Raw genomic sequence first — 24296 nt, forward strand, 5'->3', positions numbered from 1 at the left:
GCCACATAATTAACCCGTGGTAGGGTAGATACCACTTTAGAACCAGGAACATTTAGGGCTGTCATATTATTGGTAGTTGAAACAAGACTAGGGAACGAAAGCTGGTCTACAGTCACAATACTGCCATTGTGAGGGAAAGACATCACGCGAAAGAGTGTCGATACGACAACTTTCATTGCATAAACATAGTCTCGCCCAAGGAGTAAATTGAAATCCAAGGGACCTCGAACTACCATAAGATCAATACAGACAGTTTTACCTTCCAAGGTAATAGAAAACTTAGGAAGGATCCCTAAAGGTTCACTAATGGTTCTGTTAAAAGCTTTCAGATTCTGTGTAATAGGCGCAAGCTGAGGGGAATCCAAAGCTTTCCAAACAGTTGAGGATAAAATACTAACAGAAGCACCTTCATCTACCTGAGTACGATGTATGTCCCTACCACCAACCTTAACAATGATTTGGAAAGGGATGGAGGAAGGAAGACGAGGTTCTGTCAGTCTATTCCAATCAAAGGAAAAGACCTCAGTACTTGGAGGGGGTTCTGTAGAAACAGGTGAAATGCCCCCCGGCATAGAAGAATCTGATGTAACAAGAAGAACCTGAGCGGTATGAAGTTCACTCTCTAAAGGGAAAGTGGGATCGACTGAATGTGAAATTGAATCGATCACTTGATCAACTAATGGATCATCAACCTGAGTGACATGAGTTTCACTCTCCAATGGGAGAGTGTGATCGACTGTACTTGAATTTAGATCAATCACTCCGTCAGTTGACGGTAGGTTGGGAGAAAGTTTACGGTAACCAGTTGGAAATTCTTGCTGTGGAACAGTAAGGTTTTCCAACAATGTTGAGGCTTCATCCATGTGAGGGCAAATGTGAGTTTGATGAATCCCTTTGCATAACTTACAAGGAAACCTAACTTTACCCTTTTTCCCAGGAACCTGACTATCACTGGTTCATGGATCAATGGATAGTTGATGAGATTTTTCTGACCATACTTCCAAGACCTTTGGAATACCAGGACAATTGACAAGGAAGTGGTCACCCTTACAAAGCCTGCAAGGGTATTTGGGTTTACGGTGCATGTCGAAATTTTCCTCAACACAACTAGCACTTACAGCCATGGTTGGTTGGTTGACTTCTTGTTTATCTTGCTTCTTCTTCTTCTTCTTCTTCTTCCCTTTCTTCTTCTTCTTAACCTCCTGGTTACTAGCATCAAGGCTTTTACCAGGCGAAGAGGAAGAAATGGAGGAAGAAAAATTAGGCGAAGAAGGTAAAGGGTCAACAGAAGGTTGGTGATGTTGAGATGCTGAACTCTGTTGAGGTGAAGCATCCGGTTGAGATGGAACAATTGGAGTACTTTGGGCCAACGAAGTTGAAAATAACCATATCGGTAATCCTATTGTAAATCCAGGTAATGACAAAGTAGCCATATAAGGAGGACCAACATTCCCAAAGTAAGGAAAAGTACTAGGATTCTCATTAGGAGGGGTTCCTAGGTTGGTAAATTCCGGAACATTTGCCATTATATTCAACTTCAGTGAATTTTATTAACAAATTAAACTAAAATTAACAATTCACAATTCACACCTAACAATTAAAATTCACAACTCACACCTATGGTATCTAAAAGTAAAAACAAACAAATTAACACGCGCTATCAAATCTAGGAGTCAAACCACACACAAACAGTAGCCTTCCGGACCGAAAACACTAGTTGGTGATGAAGTCCAACATCGTCGAATTCAATACAGAAGTGGAGGGTGGAACAGTTACCCCGGCAACCTGCTTAATGAATAGACTGGACCAAGTTCCTCCACTTTAACCGTCTCGAGTGAAGTGAACCCTCCAGAAAATCCAAGTGAGTCTAGCCGACGTCTGCTCCAGGTACAGTGGGATCTTCCCTCCACCGTCACCTTGGGTAGAACCCTAAAGATAATGGTCACTAAAGTCACCAACAACAACAAATATACCTGGGGGAACAGTCTACGACCCGATAGCACGCAAGGGCAGAGTAACAAGCTCAATCCCCTTGCCGGCTCCTTGACAATAATCCAAGGTTTACTGACAAGTGACCCTAGGCTCCTCGACAATAATCCGAGGTTTACCGTTTGTAGTACGTGCGTATCTGGCGTCTTTCCCAATGAAGGAGGATTGATCCCCTCACTGGTTCGGACACGGTCTCGTGCTTCTCCTTTAAGAGGAGCTTTCCCAGAGTACAAATGAAACAGTTGGATTTATCCTACCACAAGATGAGCTACTTGTTTGGTTTTGCTGTCTTGGAGAGTTAATTACTCTCCTACTCCAAGACACTAGCCTGATCTATATTGGTGTATCAGAGCCCTAGAAATGTAAAAATTACTAGATGAATTTTAATTAAGCGCTGTGTTATTAAGACTGTTATTACTCAAATGGGTAAATGGATACGAAACCAATGGTGTTATGACCCGACTCAACTAAATGCAATCGAATATGATAATGTAATCTTTTCAATTCGATGAATCCTATCTAGAGTAAGGAGAGAGTTTCCATTCACTTCCAACAATGCAAAAATTGATCACTAAGAGAAAATATAACAAATTCTCTAATGCACTAATTTTATCAAGAAAAACTAATGCAAATCAATTCCAAACCATTTATTTTTATTTTTATTTTTATGTAAATTCAAACCAAAGAAAACTGATCTAAATCTATAATTAATTTTTCAGAATGTAAACTATGCAATTGTAATCTATGCACAATTCACTAGAAAAGTATGCAAATGTAATCTATGCACATTTTTCATTCATATTCTGAAAATGAGAATTCTAATTATGCAAATGTTATCTATGCAAGAGAATTCTCAAACACAAGACGATTCTAATGTAATCTAAGAATCAATCAAGTGCAAGTCGAGAAAATTGGGTGAGAGTTCCAAAGATCAAAAAATAAAAACACTCAAAGGCGATTAACACTCATACACAATTTAGCCCCCCTCGGCGAATGAGGGGGAATTTTTTTTGCAAAAACAAAAGCAAAAAGATGCAAAATTGTGAAAAGACTGAGACAAACCGCCAAGTAATGACCAAAGGAAATCAAATCAAGAATTTCTCAAGAAAGAGACTCAAAACACCCAATTGATGAAAGCTTAAAGCAGGAATGCCAATGAAACAAGCTTAGGTGAAGATTTATGGCAGGTAACCAGTGGATCTGGGCAGTAAAAACTAAGAAAAAGCAAAATCTAAGAGGAAAAATGTAAAAAATGGAAATTTCTTAATTTTTAGCAGGGGACGCAGGCAACCAGTTAAGCCAGGTGCGGGCCCGCTCTGTGCACACAGCAACAGCGCGTACAAGTACGCACTGTGCAAGACTCAGAGGGTGCGTCCTACTGAAAAAACCAAGAAAAGCTAAATTCAATCTAACCCTAAGCTAACCCACCCAAATGCAAAGTCACAGAGCCAAAAACCAGAAAATAAATGACTTTTCTCAGATCAAAGTTGCATACAAAGGAAAAGACTTTCACATCAATGGAGTCCCCAGTGGAGTCGCCAATTTGTCAGGCGGAAAGAGTCGATTGGGCGGACACAACCAACCTCCCTAGGATCCTAAGACTCTCTAGTGACAAACAAGACAAACAAGAGCAATCCTTCTCTAAACATGCATTTACTATATGGGAAATCAAGTGTTTAGATCCTACCTATAGTCCAGCGCTGTTGTAGCAGTCCAGCTCCTCTGATCCGGATGAGCTCCTCCTTCACTTTGAAACCTGCATTCACTAACAATCAAACGATTAAATAACACTTGATAATCTCATAGAATAAAACATATTTAACACATAGACCAAGGAGTACATGAAACAACTCATAAATAACAAGTTATTGAGAAGAATGGACTCATTTGCATTAATAGGTAACAAAAGGAACAAATACAACCTGAGCCTTGTTGTGCAAGTCCCTCCCAGGGTCCATCAAGAGTTCTCCTTTACTTTGACAAAGCTCACCCACTTCCAAATAGAACAAGCAAAGATGGCAATCTCTCCTCACAAGCTTCTAAATGGGAGTCCTAATTCCTGCAGCATTTACCCTTAGAAATGTATAGCTTCCAACCTCCTCCTCCTTCTGGCCCAATGCCTGTATTTATAGTGCTCAAGAGGAAGTTAATCAAGTCCACCATCAATGGGATAATCCCCTCTTTGGATGGGATAGCTCCCTTATTGATGGGATAAGTTCCTCTTTGATAGGGGTACATGAACCATCTGGAGGCGCTCAATACACGTCAAACAACCTTCTAGAATGCTCTAGAAATGACCACAAGTAACTTTTTAAAGATGAAACTTGCGCATTTTGACCTTTACAGGGGGACACACCTGCCCCTTTACATACAGAGCGTCCAAAGACGCAGTTTTTGTAAACATTGGGTGCGTACCTGCAGGTAAGGTTGAGAGAACCTGCGTACCCAGAGATAAATACATTTATAAAGACTTTCTCTCTTTTCGGAGTTTGACATGGAGCGCAGAGGCATAAGACTTGCCTAAGAGGGTAGCATGACTGTTGATAGGGCCATACTAACTGTAAATAGTCATGGTGACATTTTTTAGTGTAACACGGCCGCGCTACAATCTCTGCAAACCCTAACGCTCGCCATTCCTCGTTTTTCAGAGAAGTAATAGAGTTAGGAACACCAACTTGATCAATTCTTCTGAGAAATTAAGGACTAAGTTCTTAGCTCCTCCCAACTTTGACACAACAAAAATGCTTTTTCCCCTCGAATAATTATGCTTGCAATATTTTCTTTGTTCCTTTTTGTTTCTCTTTAGTGCCCACACATTCTGCTCTCAAAATTGTGAGACGAAAACAAGAAAATTCACATATATTATCCATTTACCACTCTTTTGGTGGTTTATAACTGCCTCCAGCTCACCAATATGTGGCAGGTAGTTGTTTTCTCATTTATGAACTCCTATTTCCCACTCTTGAGGACAACTCCATGTCTTCTAGGAAACATTTATTAAGCCAATATCACAATTTCTAAATTAAATCTAATCACCAAGATTAGATGCATAGGACTTGCTAATGGATCAACAAAATAATATTTTTTCATAATTAAATTGTAGCCTTTTTCCTCTTTCAGCCATATGTACTTAGTCATTAATTCCCCATATTTGTCTTTATTTATAACATAAAACAAAATTATAACTTTACAAACAATCATCATCAGTAATAAATTATTGATAATTAAAATATTTATATATCTATCAATGTAGCATACTTAATTAAAGGTAAACCTATGCACATTTAATTACAATCAAATCATTAAGCTAGAGGATATCACATCCTCCCCCTTTTAAATTTGACACCGTCCAAGTGTCCAATCAATACTTTCTTCTTGGCAACCCATTTCGAATTTCACCAAAATATATAAGGATAAGCTTCCTTGAAAGCATACTCCAACACCCAGGTTGCTTCTTCTGAAGTGAAATGTTTCCGTTGAACCTTTAACTGTGCTGCATTTCTATTTCAAAGGGTAACTACCATTCGGTCTATAATACATAATGGTTCTACAAAGAACTCTCCTTTGGATTCCACCTGTACAACATGCCAATCAATTACACGAGATAAGTCATGTACATACATTTTAACTAATGAAACATGAAATACATTATGAATTTTTATGTTGGCTGGTAGGGCTAGTTGATAAAAAACATGTCCAACTATGGTTAACACCTCAAATGGTATGCAATATCTAGGAGATAGATTAGCACAACTGCCAAGTCTGAGTGTACTATTCTTAAGCGTGACCTTTAAATACACATGATCTCCCACATTAAATTCCTTCTGGTTCTTTTCAGGTATGCATAACTTTTGTGATGATCTTGGGCTGTTTTCAAATTCTGTTTAATATGCTTGATTATATCTTCCTTCTCCTTTAACATGTCTGGTCCTAACACCAATCCGCCTTCATGATAATCCCAACTTAGAGGTACTTTTCATCTTCTTCCATACATGACTTCAAGATGACTCACTTTTAAAGAGGTACGGTATCTATTGTTTTAGGAAAATTATGCTAGATGTAGGTAATCTTGCCATTTAGTCCATTTGACTTTTGCATATACTCTTAGCATATCCTTCAATATTTGATTGGTCCTTTTTGTTTGACCATCAATTTGAGGACAATAAGACATACTAAAGTTTAACTTTGTTCATATATTTTCAAATAAACCCTTCCAAAATTTGGATGTAAACTTTACATCCCTATTTGAAATCACAACCTTAGGTACCCCATGAAGTCTAAAGATTTCTCTCATGAGTATTTGTGCAATATTTATGGCCTTAAAAGTGGATTTGACTGGAATAAACTATGTTGCTTTACCGAGCTTGTCAACTAAAACCATAATGACATCATGTTGTTTTCTTGTTTTTGGTAGTTCAGTGATGAAATCCATTGAAATGGCCTCTCATTTCCACTCTGGAATGGGTAGTGGTTGCAACAAACCAACAGGATGTTGATGAGATGCTTTAACTTGCTGACACTCAAGACATCTTGCTACATATTTAACTGTCTCATTTTATTTGGCCAATAAAAATCCCTTCTTAATACCGTGATCAACTTCTTATAACCAAGCTGACCAACTATTGGTCTTTTATGCAGCTCATCTAAAACAAAAAAATTCATATTTACACCATTAGGGATATAAATTCTACCTTTAAACAATAATAAATTTTGGCATTTAACTGAAAAAACATCTTTCTCCTCATCCAATTTATCAATTTTCTACACTTCTTTGAATTTCAGATACTATGAATAATAATTTGCAGCTATTTTTACCTTTTCTACTAAATTTGTTGACCAACTGATTGTTGATGTAGAACAAATCTGATTAAATTTTCTACTTAAGGCATCAATTATTTTGTTTCCCTTTCTTTTGATATGTGTAATATCAAAATCATATTCACTAATAAATGTTAATAATCTTGCATGTCTAACATTTAAATTAGGTTGATCAAATAAATATTTGAGACTAATAGTCAATGTTTTTCACTGGAATCTCCTCGCTATTAGATAATTTCTCCACATCTTGAATGCATGAATGATTGCTGCTAATTCTAGGTCATGAGTAACATAATTTTTTTCATGTTCTTTTAGTTTTCTAGACTCATAGCAAATAGCATGACCATCTTGCATCAAAACTCCCCCAAAACCTTCCTTGCATCTGTACATATGACAAATTCCCTATTGGGATCAACCAATTTTAAAATGGGAGTTGTGTTCAAAAGTTGTTTTAGTTTATTAAATTTGCTTTGACACTTTTGACTCCACTTAAATTTGATCCCTTTCTTCTGTAAATTAGTGATTGGGTATGCAAGCTTAGAGAATCCTTCTATAAATGTCCTATAGTAGCCCATGATGCCCATAAAAGACTTGACTTACTTTTACATTTTTGGGTGTTGGCCACTCCATTATTGCTTTCACCTTTTAGGATCAACAAAGAATATTTCTTTTGATATTACATGTTCTTGATAATGAACTTGTTTTTGGTAGAATGAACACTCGCTGAATTTGGAATATAGTTCATTATCTCTTAGAGTTTGAAGAACCATTTGCAAATGTTGGTCATTCTCTTCCCTACTCTTTGAGTATACTGGAATATCATCTATAAAGAAAATCACAGATTTATCTAGAAATGGTCTAAGAATAATATTCATGAGGCACATGAATGTAGTAGGTGCATTGGTAAGCCCAAATGAGAATACTACAAATTCATAATGTCCATAATGAGTGAAAAATTCTATCTTGTGTATGTCCTCATCTTTAATCCCGATCTTAGATCAATTTTAGAGAAAATAGAAGCTCCTCTAAATTGATCAAATAAGTCATCTATTCTTGGCAGGGGATATTTATTTTTGATGGCCATCTTATTCAACTATTTATAGTCTATGCATAACCTCAACGTACCATCCTTCTTTTTCACAAATAACATTGGAACAACACTAGGTAGAAGGTTAATGGTAAAGTCAATATCCCTTCTAGGAAGAAGTCTTGGTATTTCTTCTGGGAAGACATCCTTAAACTGTTCTAATATAGGATATTCTTCTAATGCTAGTAGTTGTTTATTTCCAGACAAATATTGTACTTGGACAGTGAATAGTTGACACCCTTTTCTATCACACTTCTTCATCTATATTCCATAATTTTTCCTAACATTTTTTTTCTTGGAATTCCTTGAACCATACAAACTTCCCCTTTATTATCAACACATGTAAAGGACTTTTCCAAGCAATTTAATACCACTTTATGTGCTTCTAACCAGTGCATTTCTATGAGGATATCATAAGATCCCAAAGGTAATATTTCATATTAAGGGTGATATGCATTCCATTCAGATTTATTGTGCAATTTTTGCTGATTTCAGTCACTTTTCTCTTAGTTCTGGTAGCCAACTGTAATAACCATGGTTTATATTGTTTTTCTTTTAGAAGCTTATACTTTTCAACTATAGTAGGGTAAACTTAACTTAGTGTAGATCCATAATCTATAAGTAAAAATACATTTTTATCAGCTATTTTATCTTGAACTTCAACCATGGTTGACTGATGATTTGCTTGCCTTCCATCCAATGCAATGCTAATTTTGGTTATGTTAGAAGCAACATCATTTATAGTTGATGTTTCCTAAACATGATTCAAATTATGTTGTTTTATTCTTTAATGGATTCTGCAAATAATCTCTCCACAAGTGATTTTCATCACAACCCCAACATTTATTAGGTGGTTTTACTGGTTAACTGAATTTTTTGTTTCCTGTAATAGATCCTCCTTTTTTCCCAACACTTTTTTACAGATTAAAATTTCTGTTGTAATTTCCCGTTTGCACACTTTTAGTAAAAGTATGCTTTTAAGACCCCTTTCTCTTGTTGTTAAATATGTAAGGATTCTTTGACACCCATCCTTTAAAATTTTCCCCTTTTTTTCTTGCGCTGATTGAAACATAGTTTATTTTTTCTAATGGTTTCGTCCATAGTTTTAGGTTGGTCAAAATCAATTCTTTCTGTATATGAGAAAGGTAAGCAACTGATGAATCTTTGGGTTTTTTATTTCTCCTCTTTCAAGTAGGGAACACATTTTAATAGAGTCATGAATTTGTTAACAAACTCATCCATGGTAAATTGTCCCAACTTCGACTCATGAAACTCTTTAGCCTTTTCATCAAAATACCTTTCAATCAAATATTCTTTTTAAATTCTTTCTTGAACAATTTCCAAGTTACATTCTTGATTTTGATTCTTTTGACAACTTTATTTTCCTCCCGCCATAAATTTGCCTTACCAGTTCGCTGATAAGTTTCCAATCTTGCCTTCAAATTACTTGGATAATTGTATACTTCAAAGTATTTAGACATATTGAGGAGCCATGCATTTGCTTCTTCATATTCACCATCAAAATTAGGAGGTCTGATTTTATTAAATTCTCCTTGTAACTAAGAGGAAGATCTCATTTTCCTTGGAAAAGAGGTGTTGCTACTTGATTTCTATTCTTCTTGATCACTAGACTCGTTTTCTTGGCTTTCAATAGAATTTAGAGTTGGTTCTGCTTATGGCGCTAGTGGATTTTCTTCTAGATCTTTTACTATGAGTATTTTATTAAATTTCTCATTTTCTAGTTTTCTTAATAGGTACCCATTCATCTCCTCTTGTTCATATCTGTCTTTGACCAACCTTTCTTGATTTTCCTTTATATCATCTAGATTTGTTTTTAAACTTTTTATCACTTGCAATGATTCATAGTTTTTATTTTCTGCATTGTTGGTTCTACCTCCAACAATTCCTAATTCAGTGTCATGTTCCACATCACCCCTTGGTGATCCTACCGAAGTTTGTCCATTAAATTCTTGAGCCATACTTCAGTTCCCTAGTTTTTTTATGCAATCTGTTCATGACATATAATTGTTTCAGTTTTAGGATTGAGAAAAGCCCAATGCTATAAATTGGTTCTAATGTCACTTGTAAAAACCCACACTTTAATCCAAATTACACACATGCACGCGCACACACACATATATTTGCACACTGACTACAATCACTATAAAGATTTTTTCCGCTTCATTTATATAATAATCTTGGTGGTATGGTTTTGGAAACCAATTCTAAAGTGTTACTAAAAGATTTATCACCATTTATCAACTATAGGGTGTAATCCATTTTTCCAAGGATTTAAAGTTATATAGATATATATATATATATATATATATATATATATATATATATATATATATATATATATATATATATATATATATATATTCGAAGATCTTTACTCAAATATAATAACACCGCAATAGATATTGGAGCAAGTTTTGTTTGCAAATTTTGGCGCTTTTGGACTCTTATATTACCTCGAGGTTTTATTAAAATTCATTGAATGTGGTATTTCACTTTGGTATATTATACTTTTCACTGTGATTCTTGGTATAAAATATGTCTTTATCCCGTTTCTTGTATTTGGCATTAGTATTGATATCTAGCTAAAATCTTATTTTATGTTCAACCTTCTGAATCATTCGTGATGTTTTAATGGTTTCTCATTGTATATACTGTATATTTCATTAAAGGGCTTCCTGACTTATTATATTGAACCACACATATTCGCTAATGTAAATAATATTGACTCTTTGTTAATTTTTTAATTGTGGTATTATTAGATATCGTTATAATCAAACTCTTTTCAGATTACATGTATCCTTTATAAACTATTATGGAGAGTTCTACATGTAGGTGGGAAGTCCACTTGCCACGTGTATCACTTGACCTAGCATCCATTCGACAGTTCAAATCTTTTGATGTCAGAGCGACAGTGAGAATGAACTTAGGGTTTAATTGCTAGGTTAATGACCTCACCAACTTTCTATTGTATCATTTACATTTCAAGTGTTCTCGTCTACTCCATGGATAGAGTTTAACTTCCCGTTTTTATAGTGAATGCCACTAGGTGTTCACCACAACTCTTCCACTGGTAAGATGTTACCATTTTTTGTGTTGTTGGTTAATCTGTGTGTATATCTTCTTTTTGCATAAATTCCCTGCATACGAATTCTAATACAAAAAAAATAAACAATGCGAGAGTATAACACATAAAACATATATACACAGAAATTTTCCCTTGGATCCCAAAACTGGGACTATTAGCTTGATTTTTCATTATGTTCCTTTCAATGTTACAATACATATTTATACATGCCGAAGCATCCAATACCATGCACTGAAAACCATCGCATCCAAAACCATGGACCGAAAAACCATCGTGTCCAAAACCATGTGCGAAAAACATGCACAAAACCATAGGTAGGTCTTCCCAACCTAATATAAGGTCCAAAACCAAAATTTTCTGGGGCGCGGTCCCGGACCCCATAGAGTGGAGTTACCTGGACCCCTCAAACCCCCTATGACTCCCCTTGCTACACAATCGGCGCAACGAAGGGGGGGCTCCGCCCCCCTTCTAACCCCCCGGTTAACTACGTGTGCTAGTCGTGGAAAGAATATAACACAACCTAACATTAGGTACTCACTAGTTTTGCTCCAGACTAATTGACTCTGTAACATTATTGGCAATTTTGGGATTTTTCCAAGTTATTTAATAATAATCGATCTATTCATTTTTCCCAGGTTGGAGAATCCTCTCAAACCTCTTCAGCTCTACTTTTGTAAAGAAAAACTTATTCTATGAAAATATTGCTCATAATATTTGATCTCTTTGTTGTTTTTCAATTATACACTTCCTAGGGTTTAGATAGACATAGACAATCCTGAAAGAACTGAAGCCCTTTTATTTTGCAACGGGCTTAGACATGCTTAGTGTACCACACTGCCAGTTCAATTTTAAAAGAGTTATTATTATTATTATTATTAATTTTTTTTTTTATATTTAATATATACAATTTACTATGCGGGTTTTTACACAACTCCTTTTTATGAGTCCTGATGTATTAATATTTCATATTTTATTTAGATAATTCACCATATACAATTTTTGATATTTAGTCTCTCTTTTCGTTTTTCGAAAATCACTAGAGTGGAAGTCTTTTATAAATATTTCTCCAAATCTTATTTTATTCCTATGGTATGTCTATCTCTCAATACTTGTACTTTACTATAAAAATACACTTATATATGTAATTGGTGCAAATTTTTTCCTTATTTCTGTTTATAATTCTATAAGGATTCATGAAAGTTTCCCTAGATAAATGCTATTGTCTTCTATTGTATTCAGTTTGAATTATATTACTACTGTACTTAGAAATTTATACGACAAGAATCCATATTTATTTATAGATTTTCATTTTATATAAATATTTCCTAAATACTGTAAGAGATGTAATTGCAAAAATAGCTTTTGGAAACTTTTCTTTTTGATATACCTTCTATCGAATGTTCATGAACACTTAGAGCCTTCTCATTTTCTATCACAATATTTTGTTCTTGTTTTGATACCTATCACGTTTAGGTGATAATACTACTTGTGCTCATTGACGTCACAATCCAAAATATTTATTTGGAAATATAAAACAATTCATTTTTTCCATAGTGCTATTTAGAAAACATATTCATAAGCAAGCATAGGAATAATATATTCACAGTTATTTTTTTTAAAGAACATGCAACATTTCATTTTATTCACTGGAAATGGGTTTCATTTTATTCACTGGAAATGGGCCAGATCCCTTACAAAATTCAGATTTGTTCTTTCTGCAACTTCCAACACATTACATTGAGTAGGTACCTTCTTGCTACCACTATTATTTACATATATTCTTATATAAAACTAAAACTATATATTCTCCAAAAAACTCCACTATATTATATACATTTCATTATATATATATATTTATTTATTTATTTTTCGTGGAAAAATCATAATTTTCATTGATTAAAGAAAATTACATGTTGTAGATGCAAATAACATATGTAGAATAATGGGCTGATCCACTTACAATGCGAAACTCCAAAAGGAGTACCTGTAAAGAGCCCAAAGAAACAGGCTGCAGATCAATACAATAAACGAGTATGAAAACCCCAGCAATCGTGAAAAACAGGTGCCCAAAAACCCCAAAGGGGAAGATACAATATCCAGAAAAACCCGTGACAAGCACATATGCCCGCCAAGGCAAAAAGCCAAAATCTTGCATAGATTGGTCATAGTTTGCCCAGAAGATCGAAAAGCCCCGGAAAAAGCCTGTAGAAGGTAAAAAAATATATAACCCTAGACCCACTACAAACACAAATACAGTGGAGCATCCCCAAGAGAGCACCCAAGGCAGTGATGACAAATGTCACACCAACTGATCGCGAACAACAAACCTGACGCCGAACCACCACAGGCGAATGCAAAAGCTCCAACAGAAGAAATAGCAACAACTACGCGCAAAACCCAAAAACCCAGTCATGAATGAATGACAAGAAATAGGGGAAAAAGCAGCCAGGGTAGACACCCCTCCCCCGCCCCCTCAAACACTCCTCCCGAAATAGGAAAACCAAAATCCCTGTGAAGTATCCACCACCGAATATCCACAACAGCGAGCGGTAGCCTCAAGAGACCCATCCAAGTCGCAGCGACACGAAACAAGGTATGTGACAGTTAGGGTAGCCATCACGCCCTCGTTCCCTCAACACTCCAAAACCCAGTAGATGACAATCTAGCACACCGACAACGATCATCGAATGCAACAAAGAAAGCCACCAGGATCTCTTCCAAGAAGCAGAGGCACGAACCAGGGGCAGAGTCGGCTAGGGTTCAACCTCCTTGCCCCTGCTCCCTCAACTCCCATATTTTATACATCTATATTGCATATATGAGAATTAATACAAACAGAATCAGCTACTACCAGGCTTGGCTCCTTCACCTATAGGATCATCCACATAAGTGGTCAATTCCTCCGCATCATTCTCTTCCTTTGCCAGAACCCTCGCAGCAACAACATCCTCGACATTATTAGCATGATGGTCATTGAATCACTAACCCCGAACACTTCTTTTAAAACTCCCATAGTCGTTGTCTCCACCTTAAATTTCAATATTATCAATCTTTCACTGGACCCTCAAAACATCCACACGCAAGCCTTCCATGGTTTTTTGCATTAATTCCCAGTCTTTGCCCAGACCAGATAATTGAGCATAAATGACAACCATATTTTCATTCAATTCTTTGACAATATCCTTTACAACTTGCTTGCTAGAGCTTTCCACCAGAATCTCAACATTTCCATGCCCCACGCCATGACCAGACCCGGAACTGCCAAGCCTAGAACCACCCTCACTTCCATTTCTTACAGAGGACATCTTAACAACTAACCACTTCTGCACAATGAAAATCTTATGATTAACTGACCGAAGCCAGTTGAGATATATAACAACTTGATCCATCCCGATATTCCTCCCCATCTTGTCTTTCATAAATGTGTAACAATGTAGAGTCTTGTCAATTCCTATTCCTTCCATATTTTCCATCATCAGAAACCAGAATCGAGATACGATGGATCCTTCGTCCCCAAGAGAAATAGTTATATTGAAATTTCCAGCAAGAAATCGATGCCTCACCACCCACCTGTCCGCATACATGAATTTCCATCCAACAACACCACACCTGTGTATTAACTCACCACCTACTGACCCTGCAACCAAGACACAATGAAGGTACCTTGGGGAGCTAGCCTTCATAACTACCATCACGCTGAGACATCTTGGAGAATTGGCCTTCTTAACTACCACCTTTATTCTCTGGTGACCCGTATCACCATGATACAACGCCATCTGGATGCTTTCAATCAGGGGATGGGACATGATATAATGTGTTGGTTTATACAAATTCGACCATGTTCTAATATCACCCCTGTGTTGGCCTGACTTTCTACTGAATGGTTATTGGGATGCAACACGTGGAACAAATGAACCTTTTCAATATTTTTAACAAGTATGTAATCCTTACTATGATTGAGGAGGTTTCATCTTCTAGGACAATGATATTCTCGAAAGCTTAATAGATTTTTGGATGATTATCAAGGAATCTTTGACTATATATAGAGTTTTGATACCAATATCCAAGCTTATTTTCAATCCATGCTAGAGTGAAAGGGCCTCTTCCTGATTATTGGCCATAATGCCAAGTCCCCATGCATACTTTACTTCTTTATTTTATTCAATGTTGAGAATCACCCCTCCTGCTCTAGCCTCCCCGAATATATTCATAGTTCTTTAACGACTTATCAAATTTTTTATTTTTTATTTTTATTTATTTTTGCTTCTTAAAGCAAATTATAAAACAAGTAAAACAGAAATAAATTCTCATTTCTAGCAAAGAGAAGTAATAGAGTTAGGAACACCAAATTGATCACTTATTCTAGGAAATTAAGGACTAAGTTCTTGGCTCCTCCCAACCATGACACCAAAAATTCTTCCCCCCACCCCGCGAGGAATTAGGTCTGCAATCTTTTCTCTTTTCCTTATTGTTTCTCTTCAGTCTCCACACATTCTGCTCTCATAATTGTGAGACAAAAACAAGAAAATTCATAGATATTATCCATCTACCACTCTTTTGGTGGATAATAACTGCCTCCACCTCATCAACAAGTGTCAGGTAGTTTTTTTCTCAGTTATGAGCTCCTGTTTCCTACTCTTATGGACAACACCCTGTCTTCTAGGAAACAGTTAATTGGATAATATCACAATTTCTAAATTAAATCTAATCACCCATATTAGATGCCTAAGAATTACTAATGGATAAACAAAACAATAAATTTCCATAATTTAATTGTAGCATTTTTCCTCTTTCAACCATCTGTACTTAGTCATTAATTTCCCATATTTGTCTTTATTTACAAAATAAAACAAAAATATAACCTTAAAACAATTATCATCTCTAATAAATTACTGATAATTAAAATATTTATCTGTCTATCAATGTAGCATACTTAATAAAAGGTAAACATATGTACATTTAATTACAATCAAATCATTAATCTAGGGGATATCACAGGTTCGAGGTTGAAATTAGGTTCCTTTAATGTAAATTTGACTTAGTCTTGCTTGGTGGACAACTTGCATCCTGGTCTCCAACTCCCTTAATCAACTTTGTAGTTGGGAATTCAAGGAATTCTTCTCCCAAACTCTCAAATTTGAACTTGAGTGCATAGGGGGTGGACCGGGTGGCCTCTTTCATTGCTAATGAACACAATAACCCAGTTGGACTTGCATGTTCTTCAAAATATATAGCATTTTAGGCCTCTATTACTAGATGAATATAGTTGGGTACTTTCATGAAACTATATTTCTTTTCTTAGTTTTTTTAGAGGGCTTTGATACTGCTCTATATGCTTTCAACAACTAGCAATTACTCAATTTTTTTTCTCTTTGATGTAACTTAGTTACATGCCTTGACCATATATATATTTTTAATTTAAGTCCTTCCATTATTGTTAAAAAAATCATTAGGATTTTATGTGATTTCTAAATTATTTTAGAGTTTTTTTAAAGTGAATGGATTTTATCCTATAAATATCTAGGTGAATATTCCTTTTTGGGAAAAAAAATGAAAAAAATAGTCAATCAACAAATTTGATTACTAAAATTTTCCATCATAAATGTGTGATTCCTTGTTTCTTTCAATTTTAAGATGAGGTGTATTGAAAATTATGAGCACATTGTCTATATAAAATAGATGTTGGTTTATCAATATAGTGCAAGGGGGCAAGCTTGACATAAGTTGAGAAATAAGAAAATAATGTCAAATTGAAGGCTTGGCTATGTTTTAAGAAAGACAACAAAGTTATATAGTATAAGGAAGTATGCCAAACAAAGTTAGAATAGTCATTGTGTTGGTTGGTTACAATAGGAAGCCATTCAAAATCGAGTACGTGAAAAATGAAAACTCTAGAGAATGGATTTTACAAGATGATGAATTTCAAAGGGGAAATTGGTCCAAAATGAAGGTTGATTTATAATTGGTCCAAAAATGAATCAACAACCAATATAGTGTCATGATGCCTAAAAACTAATCTCTAGTTGAGAAAAAAAATTCCCTATTTTTGGATTAAAAGGATTTGGGTAATTCTTAGGCATTGAAGGTGACATAATTTTAAAATCCATAGGTAGCATCCATTTGAATAAGATAATGATATAAACCATTTATTCCATGTTAAAAAATCATTAGAATTTTATGTGATTTCTAAATTATTCTATAGATTTTTAAAGCGAAATAATTTTATCCTATAAATATTTAGGTGAATATTCATTTTTGGAAAAATTAGTAAATCAACAAATTTGATTACTAAATTTTTCCATCATAAATGTGTGATTCCTTGTTTTCTCTAATTTTAACATGAGGCTCATTGACAATTATGAGCACATTGTCTATATAAAATAGATGTTGGTTTAGCAATATAGTGCAAGGGGGCAAGCCTAACATAAGTTGAGAAATAAGAAGATAATGTCAACGTCGAAGACTTGGCTAGGTTTTAAGAAAGACAACATAAAGTTATATAGTATAAGGAAGTATTCCAAACAAAGTTAGAATAGTCGTTGTGCTGGTTGGTTACAATAGGAAGCCATCGAAAATTGAGCAAGTGAAAAATGAAAACTATAGAGAATGGATTTTACAAGATGATGAATTTCAAAGGGGAAAAAATGGGAAAAGACAATTGAAAGAAGAGAGACGATTTTCCATGAAGTAAAATAAAATGAAGGTTGAGATATCATTGGTCCAAAAATGAATCAACGACCAATCTAGTGTCAAAACACCTAAAAACTATATTATCTCTAGTTGAGAAAACTTTTCTCTATTTTTGGATTAAAAGGGTGTGGGTAATTCTTAGGAATTAAAGGCGAGAGAATTTTAAAATCCATAGGTAGCATCCATTTGAATAAGATAATGATATAAACCATTTATTCCATGTTAAAAAAATCATTAGGGTTTTATGTGATTTATAAATTATTTTAGAGATTTTTAAAGCGAAATAATTTTATCCTATAAAGATTTGGGTGAATATTCATTTTTGGAAAAAATCTGGAAAAATTAGTAAAATCAGAAAATGTGATTACGAAAAATTTTCCATCATAAATGTGTGATTCCTTGTTTGTTTTAATTTTAACTTGAGGCTCATTGAAAATTATGAGCACTTCGTCTATATACAATAGATGCTAGTTTAGCAATATGGTGCAAGGGGACAAGATTGACATAAATTGAAGAGATAGGAAGATAATGTCAAAGTCGAAGACTTGGATAGGTTTTAAGAAAGACAACATAAAGCTATATAGCAGAAGGAAGTACAACAAACAAAGTTAGAATAGTCGTTGTGCTAGTTGGTCACAATAGGAAGCCATTCAAAATTGAGTAAGTGAAAAATGAGAACTCTAGAGAATGGATTTTACAAGATGATGAATTTAAAAGGGTTAAAAATGGGAAAAGAGTATTGAAAGAAGAGAGAAGTTATTCTAGAAAGTAAAATCAAATGAAGGTTGAGATATTATTGATCCAAAAATGAATCAACAACAAATATAGTGTCACAATGCCTAAAAACTATACTATCTCTAGTTGATAAGAAATTTTCCCTATTTTTGGATTAAAAGGGTTTGGGTAATTCTTAGGCATTCAAGGAAAGAGAAATTTAAAATCCATAGGTAGCATATATTTGAATAAGATAATGATATAAAACATTTATTCCATGTGTAAAACATAAGCATAAGTGATAATAATAGCTGTAGTGGGATTTTATGTCTTAGAGTATAATTATTTTTGTTGATTGTTTTCTGGAGTAGTCAAGAGAGTAGATCATATGTCTGGTTAAATAAAACACCCATATTTATGAGTTTATCGAGGTTGGCCTCTATAATTTTTTTCAAGAGAGTGGTTTGTAACTTATATTTTGTGACAAATTTCTTATGGAAACAATGTATAGAATAGGAAAAGTTCAATATTTCGAGTGGATGCTCCACCCACCATTAGGGACATCCATATTTTTCAAGAGAGTGATTTATAGTCTTATATTGTTGAGGTGAAATTGAATAAAATACATGTAAACTTGGATAGACCTCAGGGGAATATGGGTGTTTTAATTCACTGCACCTCAATAATGTAAGACTAGAAATCACTCTCTTGAAAAATATATGGTTTTTAATTTGGATAGGCTCCAAGAGAAGTATGGGCGTTACACTTGGCTAGACACAATTTACTCTCTCAAACTCTACAAAACAATTAACAAAAAATAAATATACTCTAAGACCTAAGAACATGTTATAACTAATACTATCACTTATGCTTCATTAAATTTTACACATGAATAAATGGTTTATATCATATCTTAATCAAATGGATATTACCTCAAAATTTTCAAGTTCTTTTGTCTTGAATACCTAAGAAATTACCTGAACCCTCTTAATGTAAAATTGGGCAAAGTTCTTCTCAACTATTGATCGTACAATATTTAGGCATCATGACACTATATTAGTTATTGATACACAAACACACACATACATAGAGAATATATATATATATATATATATAAAATAAAGATAGTGTTGAAAATGCAATGATAAATTCCTAATTTAATTTTGCCCAAAATTAATTAGGAGAAATTCAAATTCTAATTTCATAAAAATACTTGGAGGTATTTAACTAAGGTGAAATGGCATTGTCACTAAGTTAACTCAGTTATTTCGAGTTGGAGATACTTGAGTTATGTTTAGTTATGATTGATTGCTAATTTCTAACAATTAGGTTTAGTTAATTTGAGATATTATGAGTTTAACTAGTTCTAATTGATTAAGGACTAGTGGAGGGTCCAATAGTGTAACTTCAACTAATCTTTCAATTAACTCATCAATCAACCCATAATAATTGATGCATGCAGATAACTCAAGTTACCCAGTTGAGATTGGAGTTCAAGGGCAGTGTATTATCAGTTGTATAATTTTCTGATTTGTACAGGTGGTGCATTCAATTAGAGAAAGGCCTAAAGGAATTGTGCAATTCTCAATGAGAAATTTCACTAATTAATAGGGGGATAATTCCTTATTGAACAACACAAGGAAATAGGAGCTTGGGAAGGCAGAAAATTGACCAAGTATTAAACAGGGTCAATTTGTGAACCAGTGAGATAGATTATACTAGTGCAAAGGTTTCTCATTCTTGATCAATCTTTGTATTTCTTCTCTATTTTCTGATTAATGCAATAAAGATAGGAAGGGGCTTTGAGAAGTTGATTTTCCCTTAGATAAATATTTGAGCATATGTGATTGAATCTTATCTCATGCTTATGTTATGATTTATCGATTGTTTAATTGTTTTCGCCGATGAGTAGAGTAGATTCAAGTAAGTTTGCTTTAGCAAATTACATAAGCAATTTGAATCTACATGAAATTTCTACATGGTATCAGAGCAGGAATCACAATAGGAGAGAAGAATTCGAAGTTGTCTTTGCAGGTGAATTGAATTTGTAGGATCATTCTTCAGATCTAGCATGATGTATTTCTATGGATTGAGAATTGAGTATGCCATTGAGGGTAGATCGAATTATATTGCTTGGAGGACAGGATGTAGGTAATGTTGGAAGATAATGGGATGAAGGAATTCATAGATAATTATATTTCGAAGCCTCCAAGATCTGATGCTCAATATCTAGTAGAATGGAAGAAGTGTGTAGCAAAGGTGAGGGGGATCATATGGGAGGGAGTTCGAGATCATATTGTCTTGAAACTCACGGGAAAGAGACTCCATATGCAATGTGGAAAGCCTAGATAGACTTGTTTTAGAACAACAATGACCAGATGAAGTTGGAATTGAAGGAAAAGCTTCAGAATACCAAGATGTAAAAGGGAGACACAATGCCACAATACCTGAGCAAGTTCACCCAATGTCGAGATGAACTTGGGAGTGCTAGTATTACAATTGTGGAAGATGATCTGGTAATCCTAGGACTTCTAGGTCTTCCCAAGAGTTGGCACAACTACCAGGATTCAATAAATGGGAGGGAGAAACTACTAAATTGGGGATGAATGTGGTTGGATTTGGTATAGGAAGAGATAAGGCAGAGCATCAGAGATGGAACCTTATCCAAGCATGATGACGAGGAGAACTGTGCCTTGGATGGAAAGGAAAAGAAAGGGAAAGGGAAAAAAATCCCAATCCAAAGGGGATTCCATTCAGGGTGGACAAAAGAAAGACTTGTCGAAGATCAAGTGCTTTCACTATCATGGGCTAGGAAAATATACCATGAAGTGCCCACACAAGAATGTTGGAAAGAAGCTCTCAAGAGGAGTGGCAGGTGAAGCCTTGGCTTCCCAATTTGAATTGGAATTCACCCTCATTGCATGTATGGTAAGCATAGTGATGGGTAATGTGTTGTATATGGATAGTGGGGCTTCATTCTATATGAAGGTCAACAAAGAATTTTTCAGTAACTTGGAGGAGAAGGATATTTAGATGCACATCGGGATGGGAGATGATAGAAGGTATAGCATGACCAATATTGGTAAATTTACTTTTCAGAGGGAGTCTAGCTCCCCTCTTAGGCTCAAGGATGTGATGTATGTACTAGGTTTGAAGAAGAATCTGGTTTTTGTAGAGGTATTCAAATATTGTGGCTACGATGTGGTATTCAACAAAGGGAAGGATTTCTTGCGAAACATCGCCACGAGATAAGTGAAGAATATTGGGGTTCGAGTGAAGAGCCTCTAAAAATTAGATGTTGGAGATCATGCAAGATTGAGCACAAAAGTGGAGAAGGTTCAAAGCCGAGACATCAATGAATTATGATTGGGCCATTTTCATGATGGCACTTTGAAGATCATGCAACATATTTCTACAGGCCTTCCCAAAATGCACTAGAGCAACGAAATACATGCGAAGGGTGTACACTGGGGAAGTACATGAAAGTCACCTTTAATGATCGGGATAGTAAGGCATAAGAAGTCATCGAAAGTATTCACTTATATTTGTATGGACATTTCTTGACAGCCTCCATGACCAAGCACATGTATTATGTCATATTTGTGGATGATTTCTCATGGAAGTTTTGGATCTACTTCATGTAGAAGAAAGACCAGACATTCTCCAAATTTGTTGAGTTTAAAGAACTTGTTGAGAAAGAGAATGGCAGGAAAGTGAAGGATCTCAGGAGTAATAACGGTGGAGAATATGTGTCAAATAAGTTTAAGAACTTTTGTGAGAAAGAAGGCATTCAAAAATATTTGAAAATACCTCATAACCCACAACATAATGGGGTGGATGAGAGGAAGAAAAAAACTATTGTGGCACTTGTATGGGCGATGTTGCATGACTAGGGCCTACCACTACACTTGTGGGTTGAGGCATGCAACACAACTATTTTTTTACAGAACAAGAGTCCTCACAGGATTCTTGGCATGAGTTCAGCAAAGGAGAATTCTGCAGGGAAGAAACCAGATGTGTCACACTTTAGGATCTTGGATCACCAGTAAACTGTCATGTTTCCAAGGATGCAAGGAAAAATCAAGATCCTGCAACATAGTTGGGGATATTTGTGGGGTACACTGATACACCTTGCAACTATTGCGTGTACTTTCCATGTCTCAGTATGACAGTGGTTAGAAGAGATGTAAAATTGATGAAGAGAAGGCAATGAAGTGTTCTCTTGATAAGGAGATTCAGTTGCATCCTGATTAGGAGATTTTGGCTCCAAAGGAATATACTTAGGAATTTGTGGAGCAACCATACGTAGAGGAGTAGAGAGTGGAAACAACCACTCAAGCATAGACATCCAAAGAAGGAAGGAAGTGAACCAAGGAAGTTGACAGATTGTTGCATGATGCAAGAGAGAATGTTGGAGCACCCACATATCAGCATAGGTAGAGGAGGTCACCAAATCGGTACACTTGCTACATGGCTCTCATGAGTGAGCTTGTAGAGATTGAACCATCCTCATTCGAGGAAGCAGTGTAGAAACCTGTATGGGTTGATTCTAGGGTAGAGGAATATGATTCCATCATCAAAAACAATGTTTGGGAAGTAGTCCCAAGACCAACATATAATTTAGTGGTGAATTCTAGATGGATTTACAAAGTAAAACATGTAGAAGAGGGTAGCATCAAGAAACACAAGGCCATATTTGTGGCTAGGGGGTTCTCTTAGGTGGAAGGAATTGGCTATGAGGACACCTTTTATCCAGTAGAAAGGTACTCATCCATCTGGTCAATTGTAGCACTGGCAGCACATATGTGGTGTAAGATCCACCAGATGGATGCGAAGAAAAAATTCCTCAATGCAGTGATTGAGGAAGAGGAGTACATTGAGCAACCATGAAAGGCCATGTTCCATCATAGGAGGCCAGCCATCCTTTATAGAGTATTAAGGGAGTAAAGGACAACCCGTAAAAGATAACTTGATACCAAATAAGGAAATTTTATCTAGGATCATTAGTCTTTGTGAGGTTGAGTCACCACTAGGGTCTCAGGAAAGTTCAGGAAAACTAGGGATTAATAATTCAATTAGGGTTTTACTCTTAATGTATTGTTGTTGTTAGGGAACAATTCTTGATTTAAAATAATTTAATTTATAGTGAAAAATTAGAAAATAATGGTATGAAAAAAAAAGTAAAGGTAGCAAGCTACTTTAGGTTAAAATTTACTCGTTTCTTCTGGTGATCTACTTAAACTATGATACCCAAAAGTAAATCTAAAAATAAAGGATGAACAACTAAAATGGAATTTCTATATTTCCCTTCATGCCTATTCCATACAACAACTAAGCATTTTGTTATCATTTTCTTTATGGTGTTCAAGTAATTAAGAAGGAGGATTTTCCCTGACAAGGTGATCGTCGAGTTAAGGGTACTAGCTAACAAGGTCCTAGTGATAAGGGTGGTGTTCCTTTTTCTTTTACATTTTCATGTATACAACTAATATGATCAAGAACAACTACTAACATATCACTTCATGTGAAATCATCAATACTTAACCCATACATTTTTTGAGGGTGGTGTTCTCTTTTACTTATACAACTTTACTCATATCCCTTATATGAATGATAAGATCACAAGGAAATATTGACATCTCACTGCATATAAAATTTTTAACACTTAACTCTGATTAGAAGGTGAAGTAGAAACCCAAAACAATCGAAGAAAATAATTATAAAATGAAAAAGATGTTAAAAAATTGAAAGTGTATTTTATATAGATTTAACAAATTGTTCAAATGAGAGTGAGAGTCAACTCACTCGAAATTAGATTTCTACCATGCTTCAATGTGAGTAAAAAATCAAAACATATAATTTGCAAACTTATTAAAGGAAAAAGGATATTTT

Source organism: Pinus tabuliformis, chromosome 6 (genome assembly GCF_031772625.1).
Source record: "Pinus tabuliformis cultivar Carrire ecotype Pingquan chromosome 6, CPIR1, whole genome shotgun sequence".
Classification (NCBI taxonomy): Eukaryota; Viridiplantae; Streptophyta; class Pinopsida; order Pinales; family Pinaceae; genus Pinus; species Pinus tabuliformis.